General features: G+C 38.1%; 1 long non-coding RNA gene across 2 annotated transcripts; it reads left to right on the forward strand.

The window, feature by feature from the left end:
- Positions 1-427: 427 nt before the first annotated feature.
- On the forward strand, positions 428-11,375 carry LOC137463394 (uncharacterized). Of its 2 annotated transcripts, XR_010993906.1 has the most exons (5): positions 428-936; positions 4,172-4,282; positions 4,903-4,966; positions 10,172-10,286; positions 10,534-11,375. It is a non-coding gene; the product is annotated as an uncharacterized lncRNA (long non-coding RNA). The 2 variants fall into 2 exon arrangements; XR_010993905.1 differs by having other exon boundaries at positions 10,172-11,375.
- Positions 11,376-11,577: the final 202 nt, after the last annotated feature.

Genomic DNA, 11,577 nt, shown 5'->3' on the forward strand with positions numbered 1-11,577 from the left:
GCTTCTTAGACAAGGCATCAGACACAGAGCATTTGCTACTTGCAAATGTCTTTAGTTGCAGCTGATAACACACTTCAAATCCCACATGCATTTTGAGCATCAAACAAAAGGCTAAGAAGATGATTTTGATAACTTTACCAGAAATAAACTAGAATATTTGGATTTCAAATAGGGTTGTGGACTGGTCCACAAGCATTATGATGACCATAATTTTGGGTGGATTTGCACAGCAGCCATCTCTAGGTTAAGAGTTGAAACCCATTTTGTGCCTGGCTGGGGTGTGTTATGGTATATCTGAGGTCAAGGTCTGGTTTAACAATGAGGAAATCTTTCTAGCTTGGGGGAGGTTACATATGCACTTGGCATATTTGAACTAAAGCATCTTTATCTGTTGGCTTTTTTTTTTTTTCCAGAGGAGGAAGCTCCCAGCCCTTTCAACTCGGAGCAGGGTGGAAGGAGCCATTGGCATTTCGGTGCCATCTTTGAGCTGGGTCTCAAGGATAAATTCCTGCCCTCTGTCTGGCTTGCACCATGATCAATGCTGTAACTGGGACACTCTCTGAAGCAGTTCTGAATCAGTAGTTCTCCATTAATTAATTAGTAATCCTCTCTCTGAGAATACTGCCAGGTTACAACAGACACTGATAACTCCTTAGTATTTATTGCATTCAATAAATAGAGGCTTCAAAGAATGTACCTGGTAGTGAGGTGTGGGCTCTTTAATTATTTCCAGTGTTAGAGCTGTGAAAGGAAGCTGTAAGGGTTTTCTTATATTTTTTTCCTTCCCTTGGACAACAATCAGTTTTAAAATATTTATCTTTATTTAATCTTTAACTTTTGGAAAAAAGTTTTATTGTGTGTTCTAGGTTTATGCTTTGGCTGGTAGCAAAGCATGTCTTAGCTCTCTTAAGATCTGAAATAGAAAAAGTAACTCAGGTAAGCGCTCTATTGGAGTTGAGGTTGGGGTATATTAGCACAAGAAGATTAAACAATGTATTTATTCATTAGCAGTGACTTCAAGCTTCAAATTACATACATATTTATAAAATACACTATTCTAAATGTCTATTGAAGACTCAGTCAGTATGGGAGAAAGGATCTAGATATTTTAGTTTTCTTTTATCTCAAAATTAGGATTAAAGATTAAAGAATAAAAAACTATTGAGAGGAAGATCCCCAAAGATACAGTCTTAGACAACACAGCCTTTCTAGTAAAAAAAAAGCAAAGAGTGTACAAAGTCAGGTTTGGCAGGGAAAAGTGATGTTTGCAGTCAGAAATGTTCTCCTGAGTGTCACTTTTTATGATAACCTACAGTAACTGAGGATATCCACACTTACAAGAAAATAAGATAAAATACATAATAAAGTAAAATAAGACTTTTAATAATTGCTCATTGGAACAAAAGTAAAATTTTATAATAGAGCATTTTTCATCCTCCTCCTCTCCACTGCTCTGGCCCGTAATGTTTTCTTTTGCTGTCTTTCCTCACTTTTCCTACTTTCATTCCTCTGCAGTTTCTACCATCTCTTCTCATTTCTTTTCCTCAGTCTTCATCTAAATCTTCACTATCCTCACTCATCTGCTCTTGTTCACCCCAGCCATGGATTGCCTTTTGCCCATGGCCAGTTTGTTCAACTCTGGGGCAATATTTCCAGTGTTAAAATGGTGAAGCTGTGTGGAATTTGTTCCTGTGCTCTCTTTGCAGTTCCTGTATATCCCAGAGGTCTTTCCAGGATTTCTCTTTCTCAGCACATCCTCTTCTTGTCCCAGGTTTTCTGACCATGCATGTCCTGGCTGGCCATTTCTTCCTCATATTTTTTCTTTTTTTCCTCTTTACGTCTCTACTCCCTCATCCACAAATGCAAACTCTTATTTTTATATCTATCAGAAATATTGTGGTAAAATTTTCCTAAATTTTACAGCTTTAAGCAATGTAACTTCTCTTTTGCATATTTCTATTTCCTGTCTTTTCTGAATGAGATCCATTTTCCTATGATAACTTTAATTCTTGGGAGCAAATTCTTATCATCTCCTGCAAAAAAAAAAAAAAAAAAAAAAATAGCATCTCTAGAATTAGGATCTCTTTTTTCATGATGCTTGTAAAATGGAAGTTAGGACACCAGTCTACAGGGACTTTCTGATTGACGTTTCCATTTTCTCTAGGTGCTTTTATCCTTACTCCTATGCAAATGATAACTGATGCATAGAAGAAGGTAAAACAAACTTTTAGTTCAGTAGAAACAGCAACTGCTGCAGTGGGGTCCTGTTTAATGTATCTTCAACATTGCCTAATCATTATTTTTCTTAGTGAATCATGAAATCATAGGATGGTTTGGATTGGAAGAGATCTTTTTCCAACTCCCCTGCCACAGTCAGGGACACCTTCCACCTGACCAGTTTGCTCCAAGCCCCAGCCAATATGGCCTTGAACACTTCCAGGGATAGGGGATCCACAGCTTCCCTGAGTAACCTGTTCCAGTGCCTCACCACCCTCACAGTGAAGAACTTCCTTATATCTAATCTAAATTTAACTTGAACAAATTCCTAGTGAAGCAAAGTAAAATTTTACCAGTTCACAAAAGTAAAACAGCACCTAAACCAACTGCAAAATAAGATTTTCCATCTTTGCAAGCAGTAATACCAGCATCTAATGGGTACTCTGTCAGCCCCAGACTCCTACAATATTAGTGGAAAAGTGTTTTCATTATAAGATACATTTCCAAAAGAGTTAGATAGCAGTTTTATTAAATTAGCTAACGTTGGAAGAGTGGGAGGATAGTTGGGAGAGTGTTTCAGGGGAGGGAATATGATGTCCTCCTTTCCAAGCTTCAAGTCCCAGCATGTCCTGAAATTCACAAACCAGTTCTGCTCTGACAACATGCATTGACCTTGTGGAGAAGCAGCAGTTTGTCAAAAGGAGCTGTTGATTCATCATGTTTAATACCAGCCTTCAGGATTCCAGGAAAATGGGTGCACAGTGAAATATCAGTTATAGCTTTCATGAGTAACATCTTTAATGTGAAAACCATTGCTTTTTAAATCCACCATGATTCATGCTAATAAAGGAATATACCTTAAGCCATTAGTATTTAGCATACAGGATGGCAGAGAACAGCTCAAAACTTACAGTAACTGAGCTGAAAGAACTGATTGAAAAATCATAACAAAGCAATAAATGTTTAGTATGTGATGGATGTGCATCAGGCAATGAAACATTGGAAGCAGAGAATGACATTTTTCTGACGTAGCTGATATAAGAAGTTGATCACAAGAAACACTAATGAAAAGAAAATGCATTTTTTCCTCATATCTGTATTACTGCAAATTGCTCTGCTGTGAAGGAAAATCAATTGTTATTATGGCTATTGAGTGCTTTTTAATAACACGTGCTTTTATACACGGCTTTTTGGTAAGCATTACTCTAAATTCAAACATCTTTGTAAATCTCTTATGTGAACTATCTTATAACTTAGATATGATTCAAGTTATGCTTGTAAAATCTCCACTTAGAATGAATCTCCATGTGACAGGTAATTGGCTTCAGGCCTGTTTTTTGTTGTTGATTTAACTTGATGCCAATGTACACAGGTGTGTTGGCGGGTTGTTCAAGCTTCCAAGGCACCCACATTTGGCAGGACAATAAATTGTTGCATAATAAGATTATTTTCCTCCTTCAATCTTGAATCTTTTCAAGAGTTGTATTTTAAACCTTTGTAGGTATGTACGTGGGTGAGAGAAAAATACCCAACCGTGTTACCATGAGGCATGTTTCGATTTATTGTTTGAGGCGCTCAAGGAAACAGCATCATGTAGATAAGATATCTGCAAATACACATATATATATATATATATATATATAGATAGATAGATAGATAAATGCCAACTGAAGAGAAAAAACCCAAACCCCTTATATAAATTAGCTTGTTTCCTAATTTGTTTTTTTTTCCATGATATAAAAAAATTTGACACTGTCAGACAAAACGGGTTATTTTAGAAAGAAATACAGCACTGAGAATATTCAATGTGCTTTAAATGCAGACTGCAGATGTAATTTGCCCTTGCACACAGAAATATCTGCATCACAGACATCCAAACTGAGGCCTCATTTGAATACTTTGAGCAAAATCCTGGCTCTGTTGAAGTTGATGGGAATTTTGCCATTGATTTCAGTTGGGCTTCAGCTTCCTTCTCCAGTGATGAAATGTGTGGCAAGGGAGGTATCCTTGAGGAACACACAGATTTATACAAGAAGAAAATGAAGAATGCCACAGCAGGTCACAGGTAATGCAAATTCTTGGGAGAGCAGTGACCTTGGAGGAAAAGAAGGGGGAGCACTGCTGAGAGGGCTTTTTGCAGAGAGGTGGGAGGATTTCATGAAAGGATGTGGAAGGATGTGTTGCAAGTATAGCAGGTAGCATGATTGAACGTGTAAAATCGTGAGGAGGAGAAAACACTTCTCCTTTCACAAGCCTGAAGAAAAGAATGAAGAATTAAGTGTTGTTTCCAAACTTTAGAAGAGTATGAATTGGGGGAAAAGGTTTGTGATGGCTCTTCTTTCACACAGATGTTTCTCTTGGGCTTAGTTCAAAAGGAAGGATTTGTTTAGCTTTCCAGATTTGTCCACTAATCTCTGTTTCAGAGGAAAGCTATCCATCCCCTCACAAGGAGAAGGCCACATCTGAGAAAGCCAACTCAGGACAGGAGTGAAATGCTTCACCTGGATGATTCAGAGGAGCTGTGTTGCACTGGAGTAGGCATTCAGTCAATCCCTCTCCTGGGCCAAGAGCTGCTTTTTATTTCATCCTCTTTGAAGGAATATAATACTGTCAGCAAGCCAGTACAATGGCAAAGTCCCAGTGATGGTTTTGGAAGTAATGTGGTTCTTTAATATTTTTCCCCAGTGATTTCAAGGAGCCATCCTCCACAGCCTGGGCTAGTTTAATAGAAGTGCACTGGATACTGCTGGTAAATATATAGCAATAATACATGATAGCAGATCTAGTATATTTTATAATGCTAGAGCCAATCCATTGGCTAGAGCCAATCTTGGCATAAGCTGCAATTACTTCAAAGGAGCATTTGCAAGCATCATGTCAAATTGTACTCTGAGACGCCTTAGGTTAAAAGTCATCAACACCTTGGATAAGAAGTTGTCTGGGTCTGTAGTGTGAAGCAGATGATACACATCCACTAAAAATCCCTATGAAATATTTATCAAAAGCTCATTGCTCTGGATGCCCACTAGACACTCTTTAGAAATTAAATAACTAATGTATTTTATTTCCTGTTTAAATACATGAATATTTTATTCCAAATCATGTGGTGATGGATTAAAACATACCAAATCAAAACCTTGTCAACACAGAGGTTTGTTTTAATTTAAAAGAGAACACAAACTGCTAAGAAATACCCTCCCTTTTTCTTTGCAAATGTTTCCATTTGAAAGATGCCAATCTGGAAACAAGATGCTGTGCATGTTTACATGTGAAAGATGAGGATGATGGAGGTTTGTACCTCTCAAGGAGATGCAGAGCAAAATCAGAGCCAGGTCACTGCTTTCAAATGGTTTATTAACCTTGATAAACAGGGCTGAGAGAAGCAGCATCACAGATGGAAAATGGTCCCAGGTGCTGTGGTCACAGCACAGAGGCAGGTACTGCCATGTGTGCTCTTGCAGACAGTGGGAAGCCCCCACCCCTCCCCTCTGCTTTAAAACAAAACAAAACCAAACTAAAACAAACCAAACCAAACACATTTTCTTCGGTGCACACAAGAGGATGCTTGGCATCTGCTACTGAGCAGAATTCTTGCTGTGTTTTACTATTTATCAAATGGCACGCTCGTCCTCTGCCAAGAAAAATACTTGTTCCCAATACTAATCATGCTCCCTGACTACCCTCTAGTGTATATTCTTCCAGGACTGCTATCCATCCATGCAGCCATTTGAAAGATATTAAAATTATTATGAGGAAATCTCTCACCTCTTGTGCTGGCAAGAGCTGGGATATGCTCCAGAGGCAATGCCTGCCATTCCCAGAGGGCCTTATGTCTCTCTTTGTCCAGGGCCCCATCTAAATGAAGAGACATCATTGCAGGGCCTCCATGGGGAGTCACCAGCAGGGCTCTAGTTTAGGGGGAAGACTGTCCAGGTACAAACTCTTCAAGAAATTAAAAATAAATTGATGAAAATAGGAATTGGTAAATAGATCCCAGAGCCTCTTGTGACTGTAGGCTTAAAAGGAAAAGGGAAAATGTCATTGCAAAATACCTAAAGATGTTTGAAAGGCAGCAGCTGGGAACTCAGTGAGAAGTTTTCTCTCTTTTGCTGTTTATTTGGTGAGATTGACCCACTGTATCCACACAGGCCCCAGCTCCTCAGCTACAACTACAGGATGGTCAGATTCTTCAGGTGGTTTCTTAGGATAAGATTGAGACTGTTCTCATCAGCCTCTGGAGTTCCTGAAGGTATTAGTAATTTGTTCCTCCACCTGAGAAATTACCTGGGATTTTTCAAGAAGAAAAGTTCTTGTGATCTCTGCCTGGAAATTAAATGTCCTAACTTGGTCCTGCATAGTTCCAAGAATTAAATATCTTCCATAATATCTAAAAATATGAGATTTGGGCCCCTTCCTACCAGAAGACTGCACCAACAGGTGCCCTGAGACATCTCTGCAAACTGCTGCTGCTGAGCAGTAACCAGAGAGCAGCCAGAAACCTCCTCACACAGTGCTGTCCACAGCTAAACCACCGTCATTACGGCAAATTCTTCAGATGTTTGTACAGCAGAGGGTGGGATTTGTGTCATTTATCTTTCAACATCTACAAAGTAGAGTCTACCGCTGTGCTAATCACTCCAGGTTCCTTTTACAGTCAAGGAAGAGCAATAAGTGCTTTGAAGGTGCAATTTGCCCAGCTCATTATAGACATTTACTTTGGGATGACATGAATCACACCCAAGGTTCCTGCATGTGCAGCCTGTGAGGTTCTCACTGACTATACCCACAGCCTGGGGTGTCTTAAATGCACTTTATATTTACAATATATGTAATAAACACATTTGTGTCCCTCTGTTGAATTAGATGAAAAACTCCCTCTGCCCGTTACAGACCCAGCTTTGAGCACAGGTGATGTAGGCAGTTTTTGCAGAAGTCAACTGAAGCAAGCAGTGGATCATCCTCATTCCATGAGGTAGAAGAAACATCTTTGTTCACAGAAGGATCATTTTTCACTAAATGTACAAGGATCAGTTACAGCAGCCCCATCTTCCTGTTCCCCATCTCTCTCCTCCATGGAGTGGGAGGAGAAGAGATCATAAACAAGAAAGTCTGGATTCTCCTCTTTTAGAGGAAACTTTATGTGCACAAAAACATATCCAAATGAACAAGAAAACATAAAAATTTCCTCAGGAGCCCAAAATGTTGCCTAGAAAGGTTTGCAATGACTTATGACTATTATTTTTAATTTAAACTATGCCATGAAGGTTCATAATTTTTAATATAGTGGTAATGAAGTCATGAAATTTTAAAGGCATGAGTAGGGCAAGATATATATAGGAGGAAGAAATAGATTTTACTGTCCTGATTGATATATTGGGAAAGCAGAGAAGCTTTAGGCATGAGGTCTTTAGGTAAACACTAACAAACTGGAGAGAGGATCTAGGAGAGTGTGACAGGGACAGTATTTGATTATGAATGGTTTGAATACTGTTCTTTGTTTTGGATGTTGAATGTACCTATTTTATCTATTTCAGAACTTCTTAGATTATTCTAAAAACACTATCAAACTGGAGAGAGGGTCTAGGAGATTAACAGGGAGACTCTGACCTCAAAAGTAAGCTAATGGATAGCATAAACTCCACAGGGATTGGAGACAGTACACATTTCTAGGAGGTGTTTGAATGGATGTTTGTCATAGGAAGTTTTTAACAGGGACAACAAATTGGTGTTGGCTCACTTTTTGGCTTTTAAACCTGTGAGGTGAATTAATTTTCCTGTATCTGGAAAATATTTCACATTTTGAAAATGTTCCTGTATGAACTGCAATAAAACCAGAAATTGCAAGAAGTTTATGAGTCAATAATGAATAAATGCAATATTTTATTTGAAATCTATGGCATATTTCAGTGCTCTTTTTATTACTGATATTTTCCTATGCATATACTAACATTTAAAAATCAAGCCATTTTGAAGGCAAATGAAAAAAATGATGTTAATAAATCATTAAAGCAAAAGAAACCAACATATTTTTTCTGAAAAAAAAAAAAAAATTTAAGAATATCTTTTTTCAAGGAATGAAATAAAAAAATACATTTTCAGCTCTTACACCCACCTGCAGACCCAGCACACACACATGTGCCACACACCTGACACTCATCTGTTTTTTTCTGCTACTCTGGCCCTTGTTTATAATCAGCTCCAGGTTTTTACCTGTAGGCCAGTCTCCCTCTCAGGGCTGCTACAAATCCCTCCTGCTCTCCTGACTGTACTGCCTTGCAGTTCTTTCTCCTGTGCAACTGTAGGCTTTGGTTTCACCAGCTTTTTTATTCTGCATGAGCTTCTCCTAAGAACTGGGAGCCCTTCCCCCTCTATTATTATGGATATCTGTTTTTCTAAAGCCTAGATATTTGCTGCACAAATTTAGCCCACTGGGAATCAGTGGCTGTGGTTATTAGACCTTTGATATGTCAAAAGAATAAATAGTATTTTGTGTTAAGGTTGATAATAAACATGCCTCCGTTTGCACATATTGCTCATCACAACTGGTGGTAAAGAAAGTAAGCAGCTGATCTTGACCCCTCCTTGAATCCTGCTGCTCTATCACAAGGAGACCCTGAGGCATTGCACATACATAAAAAGAAAATTAATTGCTAAGAGATTTTTTAAAGTAAGTGTGGGCTTGATCCTGAATCCTGAATTCATCACACCTTCCAAAAAAGTTTTCAAAATATTTTGAAGGATTTCTGCAGGATGCATGATGTGCCTGACCTTTTCCCAGCCCCTTTTTTTCTTTCCCTCACATAAAATCTCATAGCAAAATCTCATTCTCATATAATTTTGCTATGAAATTTTCCATCTGCCAGAGGCAGCCACTGCTCAAACAGGAATATTCCTGGAGACAGGAGATGCAAGGACCTTGCAGACTCTCCTCACACTCCATCTCAGAGGCACTGGCCATCAAGTCCTAGTCTGGCCTGAGCAGATGTGGTAAAAGCTGCCTGCTGCTTTTGGTGGGAGAGGAGTCCAACCAACACCATGACTTTTGGGGACTCTTCCTTCAGTAAGAGAACTTAGGATGGAAAAAAAATAGAATAATGGAAGCCCCTTTCAGAGAGGTTTAAAACTTCAGCTGTGCTTTCTGGTCCAGTTGTAGTAATGTTATTAAGACAAGAGAAGGTATAGTTGGAAAAAAAATATGCTAACAATCACTATTGTTATTTTTAGAATAATCTAAGAAGTCCTGAAATAGATAAAATAGGTACATTCAACGTCCAAAACAAAGAACAGTATTCAAGCCATTCATAATCAAGTACTGTCCCTGTCACACTCTCCTAGACCCTCTCTCCAGTTTGATACGTATTTTCATGTGGATCTGAGAAAAATATGTTTTGAAGGATCTGATGAAAGGGAGAGTGTTGCAAAACTTTGTTGATATAGTCATAAAATATATATTTATACACAGCTTCATATATACAAAGTGAACCTCACAGCCTACAATATCTTACTGGAGCTCAGCTGTAGTGCATGACACATTATATTTGTGGAAATAGGATCTATAAGCTGATGTATTCTTGCATCAAAGAATAATGTCTCATAAATAAATCATTACAGCCTGTCACATCTATGGTTTCGCACCATAGTGTATAAAATTATGTATTTTGAGATATGGAAGAACGTTTCAACAAAAAAAAATTATCCTGTGCTGTACTGTCTTGGAGGTTTTATTGCCTTACTACTGTTCATTGTAGACTAATCCATAATATCAGATGAAAGACAGCGTTTCTGTTTTCAAAAACTGGTGCAATTGGTGTGCAGCTTTTCTCTTTCAGTAATTAAGAAATCAAATAAGCCTGAGTGAAACTATTTAAGAGGTTCTAGATATAATTAGAACACCTCATTCTCTCATAACTAATTCCTAATTAAAGTAATTTGTCTTTTTGCCCTTCTTTTCAAGGGTGAAGAGCAAGTGGTGATGAATGCTCAGAATCAGGAAAAGTGAAAATTGCAGTGTGTTGATTTGCAGTGATTGAGAATGTTCCAGTTTTTAACAGCCACCTTTGACTGAAATGGTAAATGAACATGCAGCTTCTGTTTATGTAGCATATGTGCTATCTGGTGCTCAACTAACAGTAGCATTTGTCATACAAAATAGCCACCATCATCCAGAAAGTCTGAACATCTAAAAGCTGCCTTTTTTTAAGAATAGCAAATTTCTAGGAGGGAGGGCAAGAAGAGATGGAGGGTGCACAGGAGGGTTAAAAAGTCTGAAATTTGTTCCATAGTGTAAAAATTGTCCTTTTAAAATTTTACTTGCAGCTGTGCCCAGATGATGATGGATTTATCATATGAACCAAGGATTAGTAAACAATGTGTACCCTATAAAGAGCAAAACAAGTCCTTGCTCATCACTGCACTTAATTGCAGTGGTTATATCAAAGCCATATAAAATTTAATCATCAACCACAAGTAAGAATTTGCTTTACATGTGTGCTTGCTTCCCTGTTTTTCCACCTGTTTAAATGAAAGATTCTTGGAATATCACAATATGTAAATATTGTTTATGATGCAAAAATATGCTCTTTCATCTCCTCGCTGCTTTGATGTCGTGATATATAAAGCTTTTAGTGCCACCACCTACCTGACACACAAAGGTCTTATCTGTTTCATAAACATGTGTGCCCAGTGCAAACAGGCTGTATCCAATAGAGGATTTTTCTTTTCCTTGTAATGTTTTTTTAAGAGGCAGAAAGAGAAAGAAATTGTAAATGACAGAATCGCTCAGGTGAAAAGAATATTTTAAGCAGCAGGTAAAGATAAGCCTATTATGATAGAATAAAAAGATGTAGGTCAAGACTGATCCTGAGAGGTTAGTTATATATATAGGTATCTTGTAAAATGTGTTTTAAAAGCTAAAACTTTTTTTATAAGAGTTTTGATCCAAGTGGGAAATAAGTAGCAAGATCAGATGACCTCCTAAGAAATACAAATATCTCTAATTAGCAAGAAAAAAAAAAAAAAAAAGAGAGAGAAATGCAGCGAGTAAGGTCAAAGCTGGAAACAGGACAAAGCTAGGAAGCACATAGGGTGTAGGCAATATTTAAAATCTTGTACATTGTTAGCAATTTTAAAGGAAAAAGTGCTTCTTATTATACAGTATACAGTTTGTCCTATGAATAGCTATTTTTGTACCAATCTGTCTCTAATAACACACTGGACTGGAGCCTCAGTCTGTCAGAGCCTGCATTCCATGGGGGTGCTGTCTCCAGATGAAAATGTGACAGACACTTTGGGGCAGGGGTGTCTGCTGGCCAGCAAAGCTCCTCAGGGCTCTTAAGGGCAATCCCGCTCTCCAGGTAACCA

This window comes from Anomalospiza imberbis, chromosome 1 (assembly GCF_031753505.1).
Source record: "Anomalospiza imberbis isolate Cuckoo-Finch-1a 21T00152 chromosome 1, ASM3175350v1, whole genome shotgun sequence".
In the NCBI taxonomy this organism is placed as follows: Eukaryota; Metazoa; Chordata; class Aves; order Passeriformes; family Viduidae; genus Anomalospiza; species Anomalospiza imberbis.